Source organism: Opisthocomus hoazin, chromosome 20 (genome assembly GCF_030867145.1).
Source record: "Opisthocomus hoazin isolate bOpiHoa1 chromosome 20, bOpiHoa1.hap1, whole genome shotgun sequence".
Classification (NCBI taxonomy): domain Eukaryota; kingdom Metazoa; phylum Chordata; class Aves; order Opisthocomiformes; family Opisthocomidae; genus Opisthocomus; species Opisthocomus hoazin.
In genome coordinates this window covers 5,954,777-5,982,425 of record NC_134433.1, presented here as the reverse complement: position 1 = coordinate 5,982,425, position 27,649 = coordinate 5,954,777, and the positions used below count along the sequence as shown (strand labels likewise).

Below are 27,649 nucleotides of genomic sequence, written 5' to 3'. Positions count from 1 at the left end.
TGGACAGCAAACCCCAGCCCCAGGGGCTTCTCCAGCAGCTCTCCTCCATGTCCCTCAGCATGTCTGCAAGGCAGATTTACTTTCTGTCACACAGTGAGAGTCAGCTCTGATTTTCTCCAGCAAAATTACGTGAACAGGAACAGCTGGGGGCTGGCTGCGGGGTACAGAGCTCTGCAGCCGTAGCCTGGATGCGCACGTTCTCCCCTGTCCGATAAACGTGGATGTACGTCTTTTAAACTACACCCAGGCAATTTCCATCTCTCACTCCTCTTCATAGCTTTTCTCTAATTTATAACTGTTTTACAGCAATGAACAGCCTCAGATCAATAAAAATGCTGACAGCATCAAAGGAAACGCTTGCATCATTCTTCCCCAGTCTGGCTCAGCTTCTGACATCTGACTTTGTTTTGCTTTTCCTTTCCCGTGTATCCCCTCCAGCCTTTAACAGCCACTCTCCGCTCGCGCAGCACGCCGAAGGACCCCCGCACCCGCTGCCTCCATGGCTCTGCAGGTCTCCCGCTCCTCACAGACCTCTCAGCTTGAAGCTCCACCACCAAGCTCCCCAGATCCAACCGCTGCAAATGCCACACAGAGAAACTGGAACATTTCAGCCGGCTGGGAGCCTGTTTACATGAAAGGGTTTGGTTGGAAGCAGGGAGAGAAAGAGGCGCTAATTTCTTAGCTTTGGTTAAACGGCCTTTGCGCCATGCTGCGGAGAGCAAATGCAGGATGCTTTCTCATATCTCTTTTGGGAACGCGCATATATGAACAACCAGCGTGCTGGGGCCCACAGCAGCTTCGCTCAGAGGAGCTTGATCTTCACGTGAAAGCATTGCACTGGAGAAGTGGGAGGGAAAACTCAGCAGGTTTTTTTGGGGAAAAAAACCCAACTAATTAAAAAAAACTCTGTTCTCTATGAAGGAAACTGATTGGATGGAGAATGTTTGTCCAGCCCCGGGTAGTTGGGGCATTCAGCCTCAGATGAGAAAATATTCTGGGTCCTGTCATGGACTCCCAGCAGGTCACCTCCCTCTGCTCCCCAGCGTAAGGGAGACAGCAGCCCCCTGCAGCGGGGCCATCGGAGAGGTAGCGGGTGGTCCTGGGGCCTGCCAGGCAAAAACCAGGAGCATCGCAACCCACCAGGAAATGCTTTCAGTGACGTCTTTGCTCACAGGTTATTTAAAGCTTTACAATTCAAAGCCTGTTTCTAAATCACCTCACATCAAAGTTCAGCACCTCCCTTGACAACACAAGCGCGTTTACAAAGTCTGCTCCAATTTCCCTGTGCTGCTTTCTGCTGTGTGTAATACCTTGGTGATATGGCAGGGCCAGGGCATCTCCGTGACCCACCGCTTACTCTTCACCACAACGGTGGTTATCATAATGAGATATGATCAATTTTTAATCCAGCCAAAAAGCCCACTGATGCAAAAAGGGAAGATCCTATTAATTCCAATGAATATTGGGCCAGATCTGTAATATCTACGCTTTGGTTTCAGGTACGCATCAGTTGTGGCTTCTTTCAACTTCAATGCTTCACCTCGTCTCCCTGCCAGCCCAAGCCGGTGTAAGCTCGGTGATATGAAAAGATGGTGAGGCTATGGAAAGCAAGCTCAGCTGGAAGTATCAGTACATAATGCAAAGAGCCTTTGGAGCAGGAACAAATCCCATTAGACACTGCCAGCTGTAGTGAAATCTATTTTCATATGCTGTGCTGAAAGCTAAAGTGCAGTAAATATTACATTGAAATCAATTAATTTTAAAATAAACTTTTGACAGCTGAAGACGAAAGAACTAAAAATATTGCAGGGAGCCAAGAAAGTATTTTAGAAAATAAAATATGAGTCTACCTTCAGAAAAGTTTACACGTGAGTTAGACCGATCCAAATTGCATGAATAAATTACGCCTGCACAGGGCTCCGCTGCAGGTTATCTGAACGCCAATGCCTAGCCAGTATCCTCTCCAGACACACTGATTTCAGAAGGTGCATTTAACAGTACTGCAACCTTTGAGCCCCAGTCAGAGGAGAAAACCCCACACATTTGGGGTGCAGCTCTGTTCCATACCTCTCAGAAACCTGAACTTTTGACCAAGCCTGAAACATCCTTCACACATCAGCTCCTGGCCCCAAATGGAGCTTTTTTCACTCATCATTCTATAAATACCACTCGCGCAGAGGTATACTTGAAGAGCTATTTATAGGTTGAACACACTGTACGTGAAGCAGCTACAACCTCAGTCAGTGCCTCCTCTTTATCTTCACATGCAACACCACCTCCTTATCAGCTTTCCTTTATAGTGATTCCTTCTCCTCCGACGTACTCACGGATGCTGTCCTGCACATCCTTCGGAGCATCCTCCTTAAACACAGCCCTACCAGCATTTCCTGCCGGCACTGCTGAAGAGCCAGTCCCAAAAAGCAGTCCATGAACCTGTGCCACCCTGGCTGGCCCTCACCTTTATTTCCAGCTGTTAAATTTCATTACCTAAAGCTACAAATACATCAGTACTTTCCCCATATGACTTTCCCAAAGAAGTCACCATGGCAACTGATGCTCCTGTCTTTGAACTGGGAGAGGATGTGGTCCATGGAGTAAATCTCTCAATAAAAACATTGCCGGGGCTTGGGAGAAACTTTGAGTTCTCTTCCATTTTGGTTGGAAGCTGCTCTGCATAGAGGTGCATTACCCTGGTCAAGAAAAGTAGAGACCTGTTTCGTCTTTAAAAGGTCGAGTGAAGATAACGGGAGGAGCGGGTGCCAAAGCGATGCTGCCCCAGCAGCTGCCTTTCCCCTTCCCAGCCTGGCTGGCAGCAGCCCTCCACACCGAACCAAGCACATACACTCGGATTACACCTCCCTTGGAGTGTGAGCAAATATTAATATTTATTCCTCTTTCCACCATATAGTTATTTTCTTTTACTCCCAAATATAGGAAGACGACACAGAACCATATTAGAGTATAAAAGGGAACAGAGAAGAGAAAGCACAGAAAGATGCAGAGAACAGAAAGCAGCCCATTTTGCTGGTGATGGCACTGGCCTGAGCCTCAGGAAATGTCACTTCTTCTCACAAGGGGCCCAGGCTAGGACCTGAGTGCTCTTCTCCATGCCTCTATTTCTCCAGCACCTGAAAGCAGCGATACTGCTCCTCTAGACAAGGTGATTTCAATGCAAAAGTGCTCACCCGACAGCCAGTGACTATTACCAGCGCTAAACCATCTCACTCCCAGAATTAATTCAAACAGTGCCAGCAAGCAATGCTGCCGCAAGGAGACTTTCTCAGATGGGCCATACACGATGCTTCATGCTGAACAGCATTCCAGTGAACGAGAGAGAAGGGATCAGCATCCGGCCCCATTCTAACATCTTCGTTAATGATCTCAGAGAGGGAGCAGACACAACATTAATTCAATCCCCAAATAATACAAGGCTAGGAAGAGTTGCCAGGACAAAAAGTCCAGCAAGAAGGAAGGAGCACTGCGGGAACTGGCCAGGATTTCAGAGCAGACGGGCCCTCGCCAGAGCGTTGGCTGGGCCGAGGCAGGTATGGCGAGCTGGGTGTGAAGGCACATTCCTCAGGAAAGCTTAGCTCAGTGCTCTTCCCCAGGTGTGGATTTATGTTCCACGGGAGCCGAGAGCGCAGCACTCCTTTCTCTCAGAGTTATTTGATCATTCAAAAGCTGCATATCGGGGGGTTGCTTTTAAGCCATTCCCCCTCTTTTTGCACATTTTACAGCTGCACCTTCCAGCTTCCCTATTCTGGAGCACACAGCCATCCAATTACCCCCACACTTCTCTGGGAAGAAAAACAGGAAGGTTCAGGGAAAAGAATGATGTTTTTTTTTTAGTTACCTTTCGGAAGGGCGCAAAGCAAGACCTGGCAGCCAGCCTACAAGTTGTCAGCTCTCTCCATCTGCATCCAGTCCTCACCCACCCGCTCACATCACACCCACTCCAGCCCTTCCCTTCACAACACCTCCCTGCGCTCACGGCTGCCCTGGCCTGACCTTGCGCTCCCTTCCCCGGCTCATCCCTTCTCCAAGGTCAGCAGCAGGTTTATTTACATATTATTTCCCTCTGACTGGTAACTGGAGGTGACCATCATTATTTCTTGTTTTGCTTCCTGAATGAGAATTAATCATGATTATCTGGGAAATAAATTCAGCCCAAGCCACTGGTGTCCACCAGCTGCCCTCGGATCCTGCAGGTGGTTTCAGAGTTATTTCACCGGGTATGAATGACACCATAAAAAATTTTGTAATTACACTGTAACTACCACACCCTAAGTGCACCGCAATTACAATCAGAGTCCTATCTGGTTATTTTCATTAGTACAATAAGAGAAGAAATACCACCACCCGAAATCTTGCAAGTCATCTCATTCACTTAATTGCAGGTTTGGGCACCAAAGTACAAACTGAATGATCTAAAAGCTGCAAATAGCACGTCCTTGAGTGAACTGTTAAGCGAGTCTCGTAACTACTATGTCTGTTTAAAAAAATGGATATTTCCATCCCTCCATCTGCTATTCTTACACTTGTTTTTTTTCCTGCAAATTGCAACACAGTGTCAAAATAACTACATTTTTCATCTAACAGAAACGCCCCCCCTCCCCCCAACATATTCCAATTGAAAGTGTCAAAATATTTCGTTTGGTTATTCTCAATCTCAGCAAAACAGTTCAGCATCCCCAGATCAAACTCTTTCACCGCAACCTGGAGCCGTGTCTCCCTGAATGGCTGCAGCGTCTTGCTGAGGCTCAGGCACCAAGTCCTGTCACCGTCACCAGAAACACGCCAAGACCACGGCTGTAGCTGGAAATGGGGCCTCAAGACCCCAGTTTAACAGTGCCTGAGAGCTACGGCGCCTCAGATAGACACAGCTAGGTCGAATGGGCGAAGCAGACCGGGGCTAGTCAACTTGACAAAGCATCTCAGCTCAGAAAGATCTGCCTCAAAACCAAGTGCTTCATCTTGTTTTTCCTTAGAGGGACTTTTTCAGACATAGTTTGGCAGATTTTTTTTTTTTTTCTTCCCCAGGAAGAAATGATTTGTGGAAATGACATTTCCTGTGGTTATGTTCCCAAATACATTTAACACTTGCCAAGGAACCTGCACCCCATTACCATATAAATGCACAACATAACGGCTATCTGCGGCTACTAGATACTCTCTTAAATGGCAGCTTTTAGTACAAGCAACAGCGGCTGGATTGGGAATGCCTGAGGAGATTTACTCCGAGGGCAGGCCGACGTGGGCAGCAGCACTCAGAAGCCTTCACACAAGGCTGCTCCACACAATGGCCGCAGCCATTCTACGGGCAACGCGTGCTGAGCAGCGTGCGACTGTACGAGCCCTGCGGCATCACACGGAGCCAGTGGGGAAGCATGGTGCTGAAAGCCAGGCACCAGAAGAATTCGGCAAAATGAAAACTTCCACTCTTCGCTACAAATTTCCCTACCGTGACCAGAATTTCATCCAGGAGACAAGCAGAGCTCCCCTTCAGCTCCTCCCAATGCAAATGGAAGGATGCATGGAGTTGGAGATGCTGTACTGTGGCCCTCACCATTAAATGGTGCAGAACATTCCGGTTTCCAGTGCCTGAGAAAGGTACAGGGTGGTCCTGAGTGGTGAGGGATGAACTCAGAATGAGGAGGCTGGAGAGGATGCAAACGGCCAGGCTGCCAGGCAAGAGAAAAGCAGGGCTCAGCTCATGGAGGTGCTTTGATTTCCATCTGCAATGCACTGAGGAGGGCAGGGAGATGGGAGGGGACATCCGAGAGACAGAGAAAAGCTGTTCCAGGTGAAGAGCAATATTGGTCTAAGAACAATTGGATATGAGCCAATTTATCCTGACAATTAGAAGAAAGTTTCAGAGGTGAGCAATGACTGCAGCATTTCAAAATAGGGCTTCACCCATTCTGGACAGCTTTGGTTTCTGTGACCAAGTCACCTCTAGCAGTAGGAACTGGCTTCAGGGACCTCTTCCAGCCCATGCCCCTAACTCCTCTGCATGCTATGAAAATTTTTACTCCAAGTGTATCAGTGCACACTGTAGCAGTCAGCATAAACTCAAGGTGATTTCACGTTAATTCTTACATGAAGGCTCAGGTACTGAGGTTCATCATCTGCCAATCCCTGTTTGAAAACTTTGCTTAGATCTCTGGTCCTCCTGATATATTGCTGCATCCTTGACTGTATGGTTCCACTCTCTCAACCAAATGGCTTGTAACGTGGGTCTTTTTTGAGCATCCACAATCAAACAAGTCATTATAAATAGCAGCATTAGGATGGGTGTTGGCTGGAGAAGCAAATATCTCATTTCTATTCATTGGATGGAAAGCATCTTTTCAAAGGTTTCAGCATTTTATGCAAGACTCAAATGCATGTCACTGTCTTTCTGCAGGAGATGGATGTGGAACCAGCACTGCACCTCGCGCCATTTCCAGAGGGGCATTTTGGTCTCCTGGCACAACCCATGGGACCCTGTGTGCCCTCAGGCACGTTCGGTGGGGTATTCAATGCAACCATCAGGAGACACCCTTCTTTTGACTTGTTCCACACACAAAACTCTGCAGCTAAGAGAAAGGAGAAGGCTACGTACCTCCAAACCCACAGACTGGGGCAAAATATATATATGCAGAGTTCTACAAGACCTGCACAGGATCCTCTTGTGCTTGTTTTGTTCTTCTCGTGTCATGGATTATTGAGCTGCTGGAAAATGCCATGCAAACAGCCTCAGAGGCCCACGCCTATTTATCTCCATGCTACTAAAACGGCGAATGAGAACAGATTTCCACTGTTTTCCAGAGAAATATCAATCTCCTCCTTCACTAGTTCTTTTTATTAGGAAACAATCCTTATCCTTCCCTCATCCTTTACATACAGCAGGTACAAAACATTTTCCTCCCATGACACTACATCACCTCAGAGAACCTCATACACAGTACGTATTCTCCTGGGAACAGCTGAGCTGCGTAGAGAATTGTTTAAATTAACAACATCTTTTTTAAGCTGCCTAGACATAAACCTATAATATCTGGGAGCTGCTGATACAGTTTACTGACATCAACACTCAAGTCATCATCAGAACTGAAACACTTGCTGGACATAAATATGTAATGAGCTTAAGACCATACCCTGGAGCATCTCGAAGAATGAGGGTGATTTGATTCAAGATTGCTTAGGGACGACTCACATAAATGCTGAAGAGATAATGGCTGCCCATCTTTTCTTTTTTTTTTTAATATATGTAATTTGCATCTTGTACTGATTTACTGCTAGAACAGTCTTCATACACTTCTTGCTAAAATGAGAGTTTCAGTCCGCAGTCTTGCCTGGCAATAACTGCATTGGAAATACAACCTCTCCCATCATTTGTAGCCCTTTCCCTAGACTTTGCAAAGGTGGCTTAATTAGACTTTGAGCACTCTGTTGGAAATTTACTGCCCAATATTCAAACGTAGGTACCTGCCATTTAGAATAATGTCCTCGAAACAGCTATGCAGAGACCCATTTGTTACGAGCATCTCAAACACCCAGAGAGTTGACTCTGACAAAGATGATAAGTTGGCATCCTTCTTCCCATCACAAAGTGACCCTCGAGTCAGGACAGGCAGTACCTGCGGCAAGTTTTACTGGAGTTCAATTGCTTTCCCAGTCCCTCTGCCTTTAATTAACTTCCACGTGGCTACCCAGTGGCACATTAAACCCAATTTAATATGTCCTTACTACAGTTATACTAAGGACCAGAGAAGCATCTTGGTCCCTGGCAGTGGCTGCTTAGGACTTAGATGGGCCCACACGCCTGTAAGGCCACAGCGCGATATTGCTCATTGCTCTGCCACTGACTCCTCCAGGAGGGACGGGAGCAATGCCTTCATCATCTCCCCATTCCCTTTCCAGTCAGCAGATTTACCACCTGGTCCTTAGATTTATTCCCCCTACTTGTTTCTCTGGTATCATCACCCTAGGTGAAAGACTACCCCTTGGAAGAACCACACTATACCTATGATTTAACGCTTTTCAGTTCAAAGTTGCCTGTCCCTATGCATTTTCTGTTCCCCAAGTCCCAGAATCTACTCCATACTGGAAAAAAACATCTTTTCTCCTTAAAGCCAAAGTGACTGTAACACATAAATGGTTTCACTGAGAGCATATCCTGCCAACAGGAGCTCAGCAAAACAAATCTGACTTTAACGCACCCTCTCCAATTCTCCCTTTTCGCTGTTTCATGGCTCAGGAATATAAGCTTCACGCTACAAACAACCCTGGCTAAACAGGAGGAAAACTGCAGAGCTGGCTCCATTTTGAAATGAAACTTTCTGGGAAGCACTCAGTAACACCAGAAATGCCACCTTGGTCTGAGTGCCAGAGACAAAATGTCATTTCTGCTATTTACTCACAGAAACTCATACTCTAATGGAGTGAATTTAATTCTTATTTTTCCCTTGGTTTGGGCCAGTTCTTCCCCCTTATTTTCATTTTCAGTTGCACAGTAAATGAGTACCTCTTTATCTTTTCTGGCTGACAATCACTATAGTCTCCAAACTCTGCTGAGCGCTTTCACCTCAAGGTAATCTTTGTATGTCCACAAATCCTAAAGAAACCAGTAACAACCTGATGGAAGAGCCGGGCTGTACACCTCGCTCCTCATTACCTGAACTCTGCAGCATCAATGCTCCCCTGCCTCCATAGACACCTATTAATTACACTGGAAATTCCCTTCGTTGCTTAAACAGACTCCGAATCACCATCAGATACAGAAGGCTGCTGTAAAGACGAGATAAAACCAAGGGCTGCAAGCTCTTGGTAATGCAGACAGATGTGAGAGCTCATTGCAGGAGAAGGGGGAAGGAGAACGGTGATCGAGCAGCCCTGGATGCAGGCAGGAGGGATGCGGCAGAGGCTCTGCCCATAACGTGAGCTCTGCCGGGTGGTAAAATACAACCCTGCACTCGGCTGGGTTTTGGGCTGCTCGACTGCGTACTGCCTCTTCCTCAGCCTGACGGCAGCCGTGATCAGGCCATGATGGATCAAAAGGGTTAATTTCATATATTCTGGCCGAAAGAAAGGTGAGGAAAATACTGCAACAATCTGCCCTTTGGTTTGCTTTTCCTTCAGTGGCTTTGCAGTGTGACAAAGCCAAGGCTCATCTATCATTCCTGTTCAGGAATTGTTTCCAGAAAAGGCTTCACCGCAGTGAAGTCCCAGTATTTCATGGCCACGTTATTTAATATTTGAAAAAGTGAAATCGTAAATATAAAACGAAATATTGCAGCATCACTGAAATGAAGCTCTTCGATTATTTTCAGCTGAAAAGGCCATTGTCAACAGGGAATGTAATCACATCTGCGTTTTTCTGATGGAAAATATTTCCACCGGAAGAACTACAATCAGCTTGAGCTCCCCAGCTCCCTCCATAATTTTTGGTCCAAGTTTATTGCTTTACAAAGTATAGAGAAATTTGTGAAAGCTTTTCCCAACGTGACTGCAAAGCATTGTTGGAACACACTCGTTTAGGGACGGGAAGCACCAAAACACACCACAGCAATGCTTTCAGCCCTTACGCAAAACTGATAGAACTTCAGCATTTCTTGTAGCAATTCCAAAGCATTTCCTTATGCAGATAGCAGAAAACTCATTGCAAATCAACAAAAAAATCTGAATTTTTTTGGAGCTACATGATCTGAGATTTTTGTTCTCTCTGGCTGAAGGTGCTTCTATAACTGCAGAAGTTATTCTGATACTGTATCAAGATCTGCTAGAGGGGAATGGAAATTGCTGTGGTCTTTATCTCTGGGCAGCATCCAGCCACATGTCCTGGCATACGCGACACGTTCTATTATTCTGCATTCACTAACCCCAACATGTTGCCTCGCTGATACGGAATTGTGTTTGACCAGGGCTCCCAGGCTGCCGTACACAAACCATAAGGGGACGTCTGCCTACTCGGGCTGCCCATAGACACTCATCAAACTGCTGAAAATTTGCTTCTGAGCAGGTCTGAAACCCTGTGCAAAGTCAGGGGAGTTGCTACACGGGTCAGGGTGAAACTCCAACAAATCTCCTTTCTAAATCCTGTCCAAAATCCCAGAGGCGCTCCCTCAGCTCACGTTCTGCTGAGGTGGGTTGTGGCCTGAGAGGCTGCAATTGGGAGGAAAAAGCAAGGTATTTTCAAAATATTTATTGCTAAGTTAACCTCAAAAATTCTGGCTTGCATCCACACAAACCTACCCCATGACATGTTGGCTAAAGACAAAGTCACCAGCCAGTCCCAGAGTTTTATAGAATCATACAACGGTTTGTGTTGGAAGAGACCTTTAAAGGTCATCCAGCCCAAACCCCTCTGCCATGAGCAGGGACATCTTCAACTGGATCAGGTTGCTCAGAGCCCCGTCCAACCTGACTTTGAATGTTTCCAGGGCATCGACCACCTCTCTGGGCAACCTGTGCCAGTGTTGCACCACCCTCAGGGTAAAAAATTTCTTCCTTACATCTAGTCTAAATCTGCCCTCTTTTAGTTCAAAACCATTACCCCTTGTCCTGTTGCAACAGACCCTGCTAAAAAGCCTGTCCCCATCTTTCTTATGAGCCCCCTTTAAGTACTGAAAGGCAGCAATAAGGTGTCGCCAGAGCCTTCTCCTCTCCAGGCTGAACAATATCAACTCTCTCAGCCTTTCCTCACAGGAGAGGTGTTCCAGCCCTCCGATCATTTTTGTGATCCCGCTATGTCATTGTTGAAGATAGTAAACAGTACTGGTCCCAGTATGGAGCCCTGAGGGACACCACTTGTCACCAATCTCCAGCTGGACATTGAGCCGTTGACCACTATCCTCTGGATGTGACCACCCAACCAGTTCCTCATCCGATGAAGAGCCCACCCATCAAATCCATCTCTCTGCAATTTAGAGAGAAGGATGTTGAGGGAGACCATATCAAAGGCCTTGCAGAAGTCCAGATAGATGACACCCATAGCTCTTCCCTTGTCCACTGATGCAGTCATTCCATCATAGAAGGCCATCAGGTTGGTCAGGCAGAACTTGCCCTAGGTGAAGCCATGCTGGCTGTCTTGAATCACCTCCCTGTCCTCCACATCCCTTAGCATAGCTTCTCAGAGGATCTGTTCCATGATCTTCCCAGTTACAGAAGTAAGGCTGACCGGTCGGTAGTTCCTGGGGTCCTCCTTTATACCTTTTGTAAAAATGGGTGCAATGTTTCCCTTCTTTCATTCAGCTGGGACTTCACCTGACTGCCATGACTTTTCAAATATCATGGAGAGTATCTCGGCAATTACATCAGCCAGTTCCCTCAGGACTCAGGATGCATCTCATCAGGTCCCATAGACTTTTGTACGTTCAGGCTCCTCAGCTGGTCACACACCTACTCTTCTCTTACAGTGGGAGGAACTTTGCTAGTCCCCGTCTTGTGGTGCATTGACTTGAAAGGTGTGGGAGGAAAGGTTGCCAATGAAGACTAAGGCAAAAAAGTTGTTGAGTACCTCAGCTTTCTCCTTGTCCATTGTCACCAGTTTGCCAGTCATATTGATCGGTGGGTTATGATTTCCCTGAACAAAGCCATGCCCAGACTGATTTCCAGCCAAGGAAATCAGATAGACATCCTGTACAGCCAGTTTACAACATCTACAGCAAGAAATGTAAATGGATAATAGAAAGTTGCTCACTGATATGAACAAATTTACTTTAGTGAGCTGGAGACTCGCACTTCTGAAGGAGATGAAGTATCTCAGGTCACTGAGATATGGAGAGACCTGCTCAGGACCCTCACAATGTGAAAGACCTCGCCTGCATATCCAGAGAGAGCTTTACCTATAAAGTGCTTAATAGTAGATATAGGAGAAATTTTTCTGGTTTTCTTTTTACTATGTTTATCTTTTGCCGAAAACAGGAAAATGTTGTATTAAAAACCTTGCGTCTTCCAAACATTCCAGGAGAGCAATTGAAATATTTGCATTTCTTTCCTGTCTGGTGATTTGAATGAAACTGTGGTTTCTACATATCAAAGGCACATAAAAATAAAACATTCCTAAGAATAAATCTCTACTTTTTCTCTGCTGTGTATCTGAAAGCAGTCCTTGAGAATTCAACTGTAAAATATGTATTGGAGGCAAACACAGACAATGCAGCTTAAAAGGAATTTATGTACTCAGAGGATTTAAAGACTGCTTAAATAATGCTGAAGAATTTCTTTATTTTCATTTTATACCTTTCAGTAACTTTTTCGTCTTTTCTTTGTTCCTGTTCCAAAGACAGGAATGAGTTTGGCAACTCCGCTGGTGAAAGGAAGAGAAACATTGCTGGCACGATGGAAGAGGAATGAGATTCAGGCCCTTTGCTAGTACTGACTGCCTGGACTGGAACACCAAGAAAGACAACCCAATTATTTTAGTCCTTGAAGATCATGAGATCTGTCTGGTACAGGACAGTGGTTAGCAGAGTAATCTCTCTCTGGTTCTTCAAGGTTTAACACTCTCTGAAACCATTCACAGTGGGGTGAACATTTGCTGAAGTTCACACATCAGACCCAAGAGCGATGCTCCCAGGCCATACCCAGGTCTATCCACCTCTCCACCCCACCTCTAACAGTGGTACCCATACGATGGTGGAGTTGGCAGCTTGCTTTAAGCTTTGAAGAAGCCAATGCCAACAGGAAAGGAGTTCCAGTAAGTGTTTGCCTCCTCTGGCTGGTGCAGTGAAACACATTGAAAAAAAATACGCATCTTTTACCGTTAAAACATCAACTATACACTGCAGAGCAGGATCGATACCTGGTGGAGGAGGATGGACTGTCTGCAAGGGATCCAAACTTCGCCAGCCACTTCAATCATTCAACTGAGGCAGTTTCTCCAGGCTACAGAAAAGGCTACAAGGACTCTCAGCGGACACCTTCTCCCTCCTTGCTTTCACGAATATATACCATGTTTTTTCCAGCCAGTGCTCACTGGAGAGCATGTTGCGTAGTCAGCCTCCTCCTTCTGGGAGGATGGCACATTGGTACCCATCACCAAAAATCCACCTCTTCTTACAGCTGTCAGGTTGTACCTGCTGTACATGCCGTGGGGCATCCTATGTTGGGTGAGGTCACCAGATGTCCCAGAAAAGGCTGAGTTAGTTGAGAAACAGCGTTTTTTTTCCAACTTTCAGAGTAAACTCGGCATGTCACACCACTGCAGTCTGTGCACTGAACACTAAAACTGCATCCCTGAGAAAGCAAGCCCTGGGGGCTTGGAGACGTCATCTCCTCTTGGCCACAGCTCTTCCATCAGTGGCCTTCCTCTATCCTACAGGACACCATCCAGTAGACCAAAGTGGTCTGGGGAGCACAGCTCCTCATTTCCAGCTGTTACTAATATGCTGCTTTGCCATGAATTAAACATTTCAGGCATTTAATAAGATACGGGAAGAATACCACCAAAAGGAGGAATGAAATGCTGGTAACTGAGGAAGAAGAGATCTTCCTTCCTTGTCTGCAAGAGCTGCTCTCTTATCTAACAGGGTGAGCCCACTGTCCAAGATGCAGGTTCTTCAAGCCATAACGTGGCTCCTCACCACTAACTAGCAGCCTTCACTGCCTCCTTACCACACAGCCCACCTTCACTGATCTATGAACTGTGTCCTGCAGCATACGTGAAAGAAACATAATGATAAGACACCAAAGGAGATTACTCAGGAGAAACAAAGACTACAGCAGGATTCGTGTCTCATGGATCAAGGAAAATTTAAATGGAGAGAAGCCACCAAAAATGGGTGACAGCAGATGCACACAGTATACGGGGATGGCATATGGCCCTGCTCTTTCCTCCACCACCTTTGGTGGAAATGAACCTGGTTTACACCAGTCAAACAAGACAAGGGTTTGACCACAGCTCCCATTTCCCATGAGCTGGTTCCCATCCAAACTAACACCAACGTGAGTGCTGAACACGAGCTGCCTTCAGAGTTTTTTTGTTCTTAAGAACAAAACAGGAAAAGCTGAAAGTACAGTAAGTCTCTTCAGAGAGGACGGTTTAATTAGCTGGCGTGATATCAAACCTGAATGACTTCTGACATACAATTACAGTGCATTGTCTAAGCTTGAAAAAAACGTGTAACCTACCTTTATCATCATTTCATTCTATGTCCACTTGATACTTTAAAAATGTATTACATATTCACTTTTCAGTGGCCATTTCTGTGTCTCTTGGTCCTTGGAACAAATGAACGTTTCTAAAAATAACATAAAATCTCATAACCTGAACACATAATCAAGTACACAGGCTACAACTGCCTTTCAGAGATAATATGAAAATTCAAATGTGTTCCTTCCAATTATGGAGAAGTCCAGTTTAAACCCTACTTGGAAGGAAACAACTTATGCCCAGCCATCCATCTCTGGGAGGCAGAACAACACCTGAAGTGGGGGAACAGCCTTCCCCAGCATTGCAAGCCAGAGTGCAAATAAGACAAAGGCAGCTATGCCTTACCTATGTGACTTGAGGTGCTGGCATCCTGATGAATCCCAAGGAAAGATGCTACCAGAATACAGGTAATGGCTGGAAAATCCTCCGGCAGATGTTCGAGCCTCTTCTTAATCATTCTCCCTAGATCACTCTCCTCACGCGCATCCTGGCTGTGCTATTGGAGTGCCCTTCCTTCGCCGGGCTGCATCTCTCCCCTCCTCTCCCACCCCTCGTACCCACTGCACAAGTGCAACCCTTCTGCCCCAGCGACCCATCTCCTCCCACCCTCCGTCTTTGAGTCATTTTGAATTTATTCCTTTTCTCTCACGTCAGCCTCATGCTGCCCATTTCAGCTCTTTTGCCAGTTCCCTCATTTCTTCTCCACCGCCTCTTAACGCACGGTGTGAAGGAGTCCCTAGCTGATTTCCAGCTGTCATTCAAAGCCGCCTTGCCATTCAGGAGCCCCAGCACTTCTCAAACCAAAATGCATTAGAGATGACAAGGCATGATTAAGCCCAGCACACCTCCTCCCTTTCTCTGCACCCACCAATTCAGGGGGGGAATTAGGATGAGAGAGGCAGCCCATTAGCAAGGTGGTAATAAAGTCTGCAGCCATGTTACTCTGAGTATGCATCTTCAGGGTTCATACGTAGATGAGGGAGCAAATTTACCGGGAAGGTAAATAAGTGACTGTCCTCTCTGAGGCACCGCAGAGCATGGTGGGTGTTTCTGGGCACTACGAGATCCTGCTTCGAACGGAGGCACAAAGCTGAGGTTCTCCAAGATACACAGGGTGGACAGGTACTATCTGTTGTAAACATAGTGCCAATTTAATTAAAATATACCTGGCCAAATATCTTAAACATAAAGGGAATTTGTTAATAAATCAGACTCAAATGCAGGCATAAGTAGAACCTCACACTGGGTGCAGAGTGATTTATACACATAAGCAAAATAGATCAGTCTCACATTTCTAGAAAAGGACACCAGATGTCTTTGACGTCATCCAAATTATCTCTATTTTTAAAAGTTACTCTTTTCCATTTGCTGCCAACTCAGAAAGTCCAATTTGCCAAGATAATATATCTAGTATGGATGAAGATTTCCAAACTTGAAGTATCAGTCTCTTAGCAACCGTAGTACTCTTTGTATTAAAACTGAGCACAGTGAAACTGTCATCTTCTGTAGCCTTTTATGCACCTAATCAGTGAATTCCCATTAAAGACACAATATTGGGAAAATGGCATTTAGGATTCTTGATGCATACAGAATATATATACACATATATTCCATATTCTCTCTCCACAGAAGGATAGAGTATTTATAGTAGGTAGACATGTCAGGGAAATATGTGGCATATCTTATTCATGCAAGGAACTAGATAAGAAATGAGAAGCTGGATGTAACAAAAGGTGCAGCAAGAGCCGATAAGAAAAAAAACACAAAATCATGGAAAGAACTTTTTCTTCCATTTAGGTCTGTTTCTAGTGGTGGCCTTTCGGCAGTGGGCAGGGGCGAGATAACAGAGAGCCACCCTTTTCTCGTCTGTTATGCTTTCCACCCAGTGCTGGAAGAGCCATTTGATGCCTCCTTTTCTCCAAGCCTACAAGAGTTCTGGAAAGGGCTTTCAACTCCCACGTTCACATCTGCTTCTTCCAGCCCAGCACAGAAGCTCATGCTCCTGGTAAGCTTTCGTTGAGTAAATAACACTTCAAGGTCCTCTGCAGGAAGATATGGTGTTACAGAAGTATGTGAAACCATTCTGAATGTAGACGGAATCACACAAAGCAACCTCTTTCTCTGGGTCTCCTGTCCTTGTGGAGCTCATGTGCTGGCTACCCAACAATTCTGGCCATTTTCTTTCACCAGCATAGAGAAAACTTCATGAAACAAAATGGAAACATGTTTCTTGACACAGTAGTTCAATATCAATAGTCTAAAGTTAGTTTCTTCTCTCCCTGCATCCCTACAGAGCTCCAGTCCCATCTGAAGTCCAAGCCATGCCTTCTGCATCTGTTCCCCACCACTCAGCCTGAAGGTGGCTAGACTTGGCTGAAATCTCCATCCTCCCTGACTACAATGTGAGCAGGACCAGAGCCACAGAGTCTGCACATACGAGGATGAGAAGACAGGACCAGTCTGGGAGTTTAGGCACCGGGTAGATTCCTCTGTCATGGGCTGCTGAGATGTTGAGGACCCCAGTGGCTAAATCCCACAAGCTGATCCACCAGCCTGTGCTGCGGACCAGACTCACCTCCATGGCTGGTGGTGGCCAGCAAAGAGTAAGGGCAAGGAGCACATTTCCTCATCTTGAAGCCATTTGAATTGAAACCCTGGAATGAAAGGAAGAGGGAGTAGCTCTCCGAGCTGTGCCCTGCTCCCTACTGCTGCCTTGCAGCCACATCTTACACCCCAGCCCCACCCCGTAGCACGTCCGGGGTGCTCCGAAGTGCTGACTATTGCAGCTCATCCAGACCTCCAGACCAGCAGCCTATTGTTCACCAAGCACCACAGCTGCACGAGAAGTGGATGGAAGCAAAAGCCTCAGAAGCAGCCCACAGACAGGTGCCTGATGCTCCACTATTGTGCAAACAGGCACAGAGAACTCCTTGAAGCTTTTACAAACATAGCGGGACTTGTTTTCTTTTCCTTCTCTCCTGACAGATAAAAAGAAAAGGAAATAAATTCAACCTCTACTCTACTTCAGCTCTGATCTTGTCTCCTCCAAGTATTTCCAGCCTTGTTTCTGCAGCACTCACAATAGCAGCCCCTGTATAATTCCATTCTATCGCTGCGGTTGTTATTTATGTCATGATGATTGCATTGCACTCAAGGGCAGAGGGAAGAGACGGTGAGGTCTGCTCAGATTTACAAGACGGAGTAGCTTCCCCATTTTCAACCGGCTGTATTATTCACCATGGTTTTACTTACTGGCACATGAAAAATGATTGCGAAATGATCTAGAGTTGACTGTACGGCACTTGATTTCAAATGCACTTTCAGTAATCAATCTGACAGCGGACTTCGAGGACTGCCACGCAGGTCCACTACATGCATACTTCATTTGCTGTCTCAGGTTTCTGAGGGGGGAGCATTTCACTGCTAAAATAAAGACTACAGCTAAAGTTTTAATAAAGGAGGGGCTAACGTAGCTGCAGCTCTCACGTAGCTCATCCTCGTTGGCTGCTCTCATTATATTGCTCACCTGCACGCACTGCCTGTCTCGCTTTTAATAGTGAGCCAAGAGAGGATTTTATTCGTCATCAACGATTAACTAATTAACTGCAAACACTAAACATCAGCATAGACACTTAGGTAGTATGTGCAGAGTCACAGCAGCAGGCTCAATGTATCATCACGAAACACGTGTACAATAAATGCCACAGACATGATGCTCACACAGTGCCTACCTCTAATACTCATAGTCTAGCTAGACTGCAAAGTGGAACTGGTCCCAGATTAAAATTGCATTGAATTTCCCACGGCAATAATGAAGTTGTTTGATAAAATTACTCTGGAAGTATTTCTTGCACATATTAATCCATTTAGATTCATAAAAAATATAATAACAAAAAAACACCCTGACAGTTCTTGGCAGCCTTTCCATTAAATACATAATTAAATTCAAAGTAAACCTAGTCCCTAGTCTAGATTCCCAGCACGAAGAAACCAACTGCAGGAAGAAAAAGGCTCCAGCACCAACCCCTTTCCTAACGCAACCACCCAACTCCCTAGACTGAGCGAGGCGCAGGCTCAGAAACACGTCCCACCAGTTACCATCTCTGGGCTCTTCCACAGGTGTGCAACTGCTCTCCCCTGGGACAGGACAGCTCAAGGACCCTGTTCCAACACCTACACAGCTTAATTCAGAAATTTTCTATGAAAACACCTTAGGAGAGGGCAGACGAGGGCGGCATCTCACTAAGAAAGCAGTGACGAAGGGAGCAATGTTTCTAAGTTCAGAGTTCTAAAACTATGTTCCTAAGTTCTGTTTTAAAACAGAATTTTTTAAAAGTTGGGGAGGGGGAGAAGTTTCTATATTCCTGCCCCTCTCCCGTGAAAGCAGCTTCTCTCTCAGAACAGAAAACACACTGCTGGTTTGTGTCCCAAGCTGTGACGCAGCTTTCGCTTGCAGAGACTCCCCGCATCCCTCTCCAGCTGAGCCTGCTGTGTTGGACAAAGTCTGCCTGATAGGTTGGAGATGTTACTACACTAAAACAACATTACCAGAGCTATTAGGAAAACTACTGCAAGTTATGCAGGTTGCAAATAGCTCCAGGGGATTTCACGTCGGCCAAGGATAACAAGGAGCAGGGAAATCCCAGCTGTGCTCCATCCATGGGCTGTATCCCATGTGCCAGCTGCCTGCGGAGGGGGACTGCGCCCCAGCACGAGCACACTGGAGGGTTCTGGACAGAGAGGACCACTGCTTCACAGCCACACAATGTGACCCAGGAGGTGGGGGAAGGAGAAAGGCAGCTACCTATTCTTCATCTCCATCCGAGATTCTCTGCTAGTGTATTTAAGCAACAGTGCGGAAGAGCAAAAAAGGAGGAAAAATCCCAAACAGGTCAGCTAGTGTATTGCTGTAGCACATCAGCTGCTTTCCGTCTTCTGTTCCCTCCCATCTGGTCTGTCACACATGCAGTACTACAGAAATCCCAGCAAGGGACTGGAAGGGCTCTCCAGAGGTCACATTTCCCCTCTGCTCACCTAAAGCCTGGATGAAGCTCACCTAGGGCAGCGTTTGTCAAGCTGAGTTTATATCTTCTGAAGGAAGCGTACTGAGGAGGACCTGAAATGCTCAGACTGACCAAGGGACAACTACAGATCTCCAACTACCAGCAGCAGTTGTGTGTCCATGGCTACAAATGGCGATAACAGGCCAAGGTAGATCTGATGCTCAGGCAAGGGCCCATCTGCAAATAGTTCCAAGACATCCACATCTTTTTCCAGTTCCTTTTATGATCACATTTACTTCTGTTTGTCCTGTAGCAAGGAGTTCCACGGTTTAACCATGCAATATGTTATGATCCACTTTCTCTTCCTCCTCAAACACCTGCTCCAACATCGACCTGACATTTTCCAGCTCTTGTTTTGGAATAGACAGCAAACAACTGTTCCCTGTACTCATTCTCCACACCATTCACACACCTTATAGACTTAGATTTACCATATCCTCAGCTGTATTCAGGCTGAAAAGCCTTTTTCTAGCTATCACACAACCTGCTTCATCTAATCTGTCCTTCCATCTTGGCCCATTCAACCATTGCTAAACACTCCGCAATCATCAGAAATGTTGGGCTCCCACCAAATCCTTCAGGAGATCATCAGTCTGTTGCTGAGTCCTTATCTGTAGAAGAAAATACAGAAACCTCCAGGCCCCCAAAACCAAGCCCAAAATATTCAAGGTGGAAATCCCACACTACCTCACTGCAGTCATCAGCAGTACTGGAAGCAGCTCCTGTGGGAACAGAAGCTTCCTCAAGATCACTGTGAGCAGGTCACCATAGCTAGGAGCTTGGTCGCATCCTCATACCCAACACCCGTGCGAGGGACAGGCCAGTGAGGTCTGCTGGGAAGAACTGAGGTCTCCTATCCATAGGAGTCCATATCAATCTTCAGTGTATTCATACGCCTTATAGCCTTAGCATCTGAATACCACCCTGCTACCTGCGTTTATGCATCCAAGATGTGATGGGGAGTCGCTGTTATCTCTGCTCCATGGCCAGCCAAGGCCCAGGGAGTGACCGAGAGCAATACCTGGACTCCTAAGCTAGGCACGCACCATGGGCCAGCAGCAGCCATCCACCCTGGCCGTCTCCAGTGAGAACCCACCAGACCATTTCCACCAGCCTCCTGTGGAGGTGGAAGCAGCAGCCTGGCCAGCAGTGCCTCCGAAGCTGCTCAGATCGGCTGATAATGGTCAGACTCGCCATTTGCAGGATGGCCCCATTACAGAAACGAGGAGAGGACGGAGAGCAGCCAGTAATTGGCAGGGTCTGCCTCTTTCCTGCATTGCTCTCCCTGTTTTAATGGAAAAGCTGCAGAAACATTCACACTTAATTATATAAAATGCTGTACATGGGCCCAGCTGCAGGGCCGAGCCAATGTATATCACTTCTGAAAGACATCATTGCGTAATTTCTGTCAAGTAATTAGCGTGCTCCGCAGCACACCAAGCTGAGAGTTTTACTAGCACTAAACAAGGTTAGCAGATTTGTAAACAGCTTGCTATGGAGTAATATTTTTCTGCTCATATCGTCTAAAAATATCTTGGGAGAATTTGCTCCAGTACAAATGGCTCTGCTTGAAAGGGTTTAAAACAACAAAAAAAGCTTATGGTAATTTAGAGCAGGTTTTCACTTTGCTCGCCTGCCTGTCGCTCGCTTTTACGTTCCTAACTTCAAACAGCTACACGGCCCAGAGCTTGGCTTTACTAAAACACCCAGTTTCACCAGAAATGAAATGAAATCTGTGCTAATACCTAGCTCCATCCCTTCCCCACTTCCTACGTGACCTTACGCATGATCAGATTACAGTTTCTTGTTTGATTTACTGCAGGTCCAAGAGGCCTGCGGTCCCATGTGGTCGCTGCTGTACCACTGGGTGGGAAGGCAGAGTCTCTGCCCCGAGGAGCTGTGGAAGGAGAAGACACCTGGGACCAGTCTAAAGCTCACAGGGAGCTCTGTGGCTTCCTCAGTCCTGCATTAAAGATTTAACTCTTCCTAACAGCTTGCATGTGGCATCCACACCTGGGTGAATGGCATCCTTCTGCTGAAGGGAGGAGGATGCCCCGATGACTCTCCAGGAATTGAGACTTTCTATTTCCCAGCAGCTTGTAGATGACCTGCATTCATTTTAGAAGCAAAAAGATATTTTACTTCATCTCTTAATGCTTTGGTTCCCCATGGGAGTCCTCAGGTTCTTTCATCTCACCCTCTGATGATGATAAAAAGCTTGGTTTTTGCACTCTCATCCTAGGTGAGCTCACCACCATCTGCAGCACAGACTGAAAATGCTAGCAGGGATTCAAGTAGCTGATGCTATGTCACCAGGAGCAAATCAGGACGCTAACTGAACCTGAACTGAGCTTAAATAGGTTCATATTTGTGACAAGTGACTGCATCCTACCCTGGGGCCCCATGGAGCTCCCCAGCACAGCCATGGTCTGGTGGGACAGTGCCTTCCACGGGAGGACCCCAGGCTTCAGCAGACCACAGTCAAATGAACAAAACATGTAATTTGAGCACTTGTAAGACTATCTGTTTTCCCCTTTGCTTGTGCCAGGTTTGGCCATTTTAGCAGTTAACTCCGTTAGTTTATTTGGGAAAAAACAGACCATCGGGAGTTTTGTTATGCCATCCATGCTTATCATTAGGAGGCTGCTAATGAAACCACAGAGACCTCCTGGTGCCCAGGAATGGCAGAGAGAGGAGTACAAAGTGGCACACTTTTTACACTTCATTGGGAAGCCTTAGAAATTAATTGGAGTACAAAGTCAGGTCTAATTGATGTTTGTATTGATTGAACTGCTCCAAGTCTTAATTTTGGTTGTAAAACTCACTTTAAAATAGAGCCATTTATAGTTAAGACAGGATCTGTAATTAATGGAGTTTTATACTCATAAAACTGCCTCTCTCATCAGTCTAAATTAAACTCCACATGAAAGTTTGCACAAATTAAATACAGTAGACGCTAAAACTACTTTCTCTGAACTCTTTGCTATTCTTATTAATGTCAAAACCTAAATGATTTGGAGATGTGAGAAAGTGATGCCAATTTGTATTAGAAGAGGTGACAGCAGCAAAGGGCAGCCTGGGGGTGCAGGGAGCCCTGTGACAGAGCAGGACACCCATGCCCACCCCGCGCAATGCTAACACAGACAAACACATCACGGTCATGTTCCACACATGACAGCAGCAAAGCCGTGAGCCATTTCCCCCATCCCAGTTTAAAAATTAATATCTTGTCCCTCTCCCACAATTGTGTCAAGTCGTAACACAAACCTGCTTTTAAAAATCTTTTGTTCCGACAGAGTCATGCCAGGTCACCAAGCAGAATGAGGGCTTACAGTGGGGAGGCCTCCCTTGCTTTCGTGTGCCAGTGGTTATTTAAAACCAGGGCTGCGATTTGCCTGGCCATGCCCCCAAAACCTCCTCAGCTGCTGGAGCCGTTAATGATATTCTCCAATTCTGGTAACTGTGGTTGACCATATGACTCTCTTCAACTTGATCTCATCGGAAATCTTTACAGCCATCAACCACAATATTTACAAAGCACAGACAATTTTGGGCTTGTGGCAAGAAACTAAATCATCTTAGACATATGTACATAGATAAAAGTTCCCTAATAAATCTGTTATCCATGTGTGAGAGTCTGTCTCATCCTTATCTAGGTAATTAGCTATTCACTTCTTTAAAGGCTACCATTTAATTGGGGTTGCTGTTCTTAGTGGAATATCATTTCCTCTTCCCAAAAGGGTTACTACTATTTTTGTATCATTTTTTTTCTGGCTGCCACATTCTGGTTTTCCCACTAAAATTAAAAAGTCACTGCAGCACTCACCAAGTATTTATGGCTTGAAGATTCCTACACACGTCCCTGAGCCGACATCCGTAAAATCTTGTCACAGCTGTCCAGCATATTCCCACATAACTTCAGACTTCAGTTGAAGCTTAAGGTCCCTCAATAGCTACTGTAAAGAGCTACACAGGCTGACTTGCTCCCTGGCAGCTCTCACAGGTCATCCATTGGAAATGCCCACCTGTCCCCATGGACAACAGAAGACCAGGGGTTAGAGAAGTTTCAATGAGCTCTCCAAGTGAGGGAATGAATTGTGGCCCCTGCCCACAGCTGTGAGCCACACCAGGGTTTCTCCCTGTCTTTTGGATAAGGTCTGTGTTAGTCCTGTGGATAGCCAGAGCTGGTCCTGCTCCCACCTCCGGGGTGACCTTAGAGCAACCTTCCAGTACCTGAAGGGGCTGACAGGAAGGATGGAGAGGGGCTTTTCACAAGGGGGTGTAGTGATAGGACAAGGGGGAACGGCTGTAAACTAAAAGAGGGCAGATTTAGATTCGATATTAGGAAGAAATTCTTCACCATGAGGGTGGTGAGGCACTGGCCCAGGTTGCCCAGAGAAGCTGTGGCTGCCCCCTCCCTGGCAGCGTTCAAGGCCAGGTTGGATGGAGCTCTGAGCAACCTGGGCTGGAGGAGGATGTCCCTGCTCATGGCAGGGGGGTTCAACCAGATGATCTTTAAGGTCCCTTCCAACCCAAACCATTCTCTGATTCTACGATTCTATGGAGAGTCTGAAACCATCATCAGCCAAACCAGAGCTGAGGCCACAATGGTGACATGGAAAGTGCCTCTCCGCATGGGTAGGAAGAAACCGTCAAATCTGGCATCAAGGCAGTTTGTTTAATCCCTTTTAGACCTAAACCAGACAGTTTCATTGCCCTCCTACCTCCAAGTTTCTCTTTTTAGTCCATTCTAATTCGTTGTGCTCCCATCCCATCAAAGCCTCAGAGGCCTCGTGAGCAAGTGGTGGATGTGCTAAGTGGGAATGCGGGAAGCTGATTACTAATGAACCACATAAATTATCATACTGGTAATTACTCAAAGGATGAAGGTTCAAAAGAGTCTCTTTCTTTTCCATCATCAGTTCTCATTCTAAACACCCACACCAGCCTTGGGTCAGCCCATTCACACAGGCGGGCTTGCTCAGGTGCATTACAAACTGGGATGGGACTGGTTTTCTGCCATCAAGAACTGACATATCTTTACCAGCCAGTAAACAAGAGATGTCAATATTACCTGCGCTCAGCGTGCACAGATGGACACACGCAGCTACACCCCAGCAAGCACCCCATGACGAGACATGACGTCCAGTCTCTCAGCACTGGGTTAAGGCAGCTGAAACTCAGGCTGTGAGTATGAAACTTTCTCTAGGAGTCAGTACTGAAAAGCTTTCCGTTAGAAAGAGAAATAGACACTAAGGAGCTTAGCCGGTTATCCGATTTTTTCAGCTACAGAGAGTGAAAGCCCAGCTCTGTCAATAGGAATTTTGCTCCTTCTATCAATGGGATCAGAATTTCACATTTGCAAAGTAAGCACATTTTACTTCGAAGATCACAAGCCCTTTTCCAAGCTGAAAGCAGCTCTTCCGTCGGCTAGGCAAGGAGGACATCAGCCCTTCTGCCTCTCAAGAAACACTTCATGGATGGGTTCTCAATGCAGCCACGCAATCAGGAAATTCAGAGAAGTCCAATGTTCGGCTTTAAACATTGTTCTGATGGAGAAACACATGCTGCTGAGGTCAACAAGTTATCAGAAGAGCTTCTTATTTGCTGGGACTTAACACTACGATCCCAACCCTGTATTTGTTGCGTGCTGCAAAGCACCCTGGAAAGTGTCAGAAGGCACAATGAGTGCTCAAAATACCTGAAAACAGCAGCTTCAGGCCTCTGTTACTGCAAATAAACACCACCGGAGACAACACCCAGTGTATCACTGAGTCAGCACTTTCCCACAGCAAAACTCCTGTCGTGCCATAGCAACACGTGCAAGGTGTCCATCGGACACATCTAATCCAGCCAAAAGCCTTGACTTGCGGCACCGTTACAGAGGAGGCAATAAACTTCACCGGCAGAAAAATCCCTCCAATCATTGGCTCAAAAAAACCCCTCTAAAACCCAGAATAGCTAACGATAAACTGCTTTTTTAATCGAGAGGAGGCTGCTTGTCTAATCCAATGTCCTCCTGCATTTTTATTATGTGACCTTCTCCCCCTAAAAGGATACATAAGCCTTACCCTCACCAACAGGAGTTACAGAAATCAAAGCACGTCTCCCATTCGCTATTATCAGAGCAAATAAAGGGCATGGAGGAAACGGTGGACCTTAGTGCTGGACAGCAAGAAATCCTGAGGCCAGCCAGAACCTCCCTCCAGAGCCCTGTGTTTAACCAGCCTCTTCAGTTGCTTTGCTTCTATTTCCTCGGCTCGTCTATTCTGCCTTTTATTGTGAAAAATAAGAGAGACAAAAAAGAAGATGGGGAAGACAGTAAAATAAAACTATCAAGGAACGAGCCTGGAAGGCAACTGGAATGGACTCTGAAGAAGTCATTAGCTACCTAACTCCTTAACCAGACCCAAAATGGGGTGGGAGGGGACAAGTGTGCTTTCTCTTTGCATCTCAATCCAAACCAAACCTCGTATATTTTTTACTGCTCAGAAGAGCCGCTGAGCTGAAACGCCCATTCCTCATGGGCTCACCAGCAGACCAGGCTCAGCTCACGCGAGCTCATCAACGCAGCAGTTAAAGCACTTGAGAGGCCATTTGCCTGATGGCTACTTTGAAGGAGCAAGACCCCATGAATGTTACGATGCTTGTCTCCAGGTGGCTCATGATGCCACCAGCTTTGGGGACCCACTGCACCTTGGTGAGGATGGGAGGGATCGCTGCGGGTCCCTGCCCAGACCTGCTCACCCCACCACAGCACCTTGCTGCCGCCTCGCCTGGAGAAGAAACATCACAAGACAATTTTGTCTCCTGAAGTGCTTTCGCCAAAAACACAGATCCAGCCTCTCCAAAACACTTCATCAGCCCACAGCAGCCGCGCAAGCTGCGTGTCCAGGCTCCTGCTGAAAGAAAATGTTTTGTTTTGACTCTTTTAATGGAAGCACGTGACTTGGCGAGCCCACATCTACAAGTTTGCCACACCATCGGAACAGAAAGAAGTTAAAAAGCTCAAATCCGAAATGAAATGCTTTGCTTTGGAACAGATGGGATTTTTTTCCCCAGCTTCTGATTTGTGGAAAAAAAATGCAAAAATAAAAATGTGCTGATTTGGCACAAATTGAAATGGATCCTCCTACTTTTTTCTTTCTTCTATTTCCTTTTTAAACTGCCGGTGAACTGACACATCCCCTATTTGCACAGCTGAGTTTGGGAGGCAGCGCCTGTCCTAGGGCTGGTAATTCTCACTGTCAGCCGCAGAGGCACCGGCTTGGTCGCTACAGCCCGTGCGCCAGGGACACGGGTGCTTTAGAGCAGGAAACCCGAGCCCTTGGCATGTCCACCTCCCCGAGGGGCAAAGCAGGAGAGAACACCGTTTCGGCGATATCCTCCAACTCTCTCTCTATTTTCTCATTTTCCCTTCTATAACACTGAAATCGAATTTACAAAGCAGTGACAAGCTGCATTTAAGTACTTGTGACGGAAGTTCCATCCATCAGACACATTGGCAAACACAGCTTCACATTTCCAAGGCAGAAATTCCTGAGTCCCTGCAAAGTACAATTTACTTCTTATGTGCAAACACGAAGAATTGCTGAGGAAAAAAATGCTTCAAATGTTTTTTACCTTCAGGAAGTAATAGCAATTACAATCAGTTACACAGCCATATTTCTTCCCCCTCCCCATTCGAAGCTATTCGCAAAATCTCATGCCCTGGACTAGATTTAGTTGAAAGAAAAGTAATGAGATTTGTGTTTCCTAGAAAATTAAATAGAAATTGCCCAAAAGAATGATCCTAAAATACAAAATACTGCCTCATCCCACATGTTGCTAACAGGCTTGTGTTCTAATGGCTCACTTAGAACGAAGGACTTGTCTTAAGTGACATCCTAATGCTGTGCATTCGGGATCATGAGACATAAATACATTTCACTGCCAAGGCTTTGTTTTTTTTCATATTTTGTTTTTTTTTGCAGAATTCTTACAAAAGTAAAGGAAACATTTTAAGAAAGACTTTGTGCTGTTCTGCAATACTAAAGACTGAAAATTCCAAACGCTGATGTTTCTGAAAGTTATTTTTCTCGCTCTTGCTTGTCTCACGCAAAGGGTCTCCGCGCTGCCTGCAATGCCTCAGCTCCAGGCTGGACGCAGCGTGGGACGAGCAACTCACTACTTGTCAACCCCATACAAATTCCAGACAGATGTTTGATCCTATCTACTTTTCCCTCTGTTGAACGGTGCCAGGACTTTGTGTACTGGGTCCCTGACGTCTGCGATCTCACATCACGCCTTACTTTGAGTGTTGCTTCACTTGATGCTCACGTGAGTTCAGCTGCTGGTCCCAATGGCACCACTACAATCCCTCTCTTTCCATCCTCTCAGCTGGACACAGGGCACGACAGCCATTCAATGCGGAGATGAACTGGAGACCAAGGCAGACAGCAAGCTCCTG

At 46.2% G+C, this 27,649-nt stretch overlaps 1 protein-coding gene across 2 annotated transcripts in view; it reads right to left on the bottom strand.

Moving 5' to 3' along the window:
- CALN1 (calneuron 1) overlaps positions 1 to 27,649 on the bottom strand; it is a 128,313-nt gene that overhangs the window by 74,258 nt on the left and 26,406 nt on the right. The gene's annotated exons all lie outside the window — the stretch shown is intronic.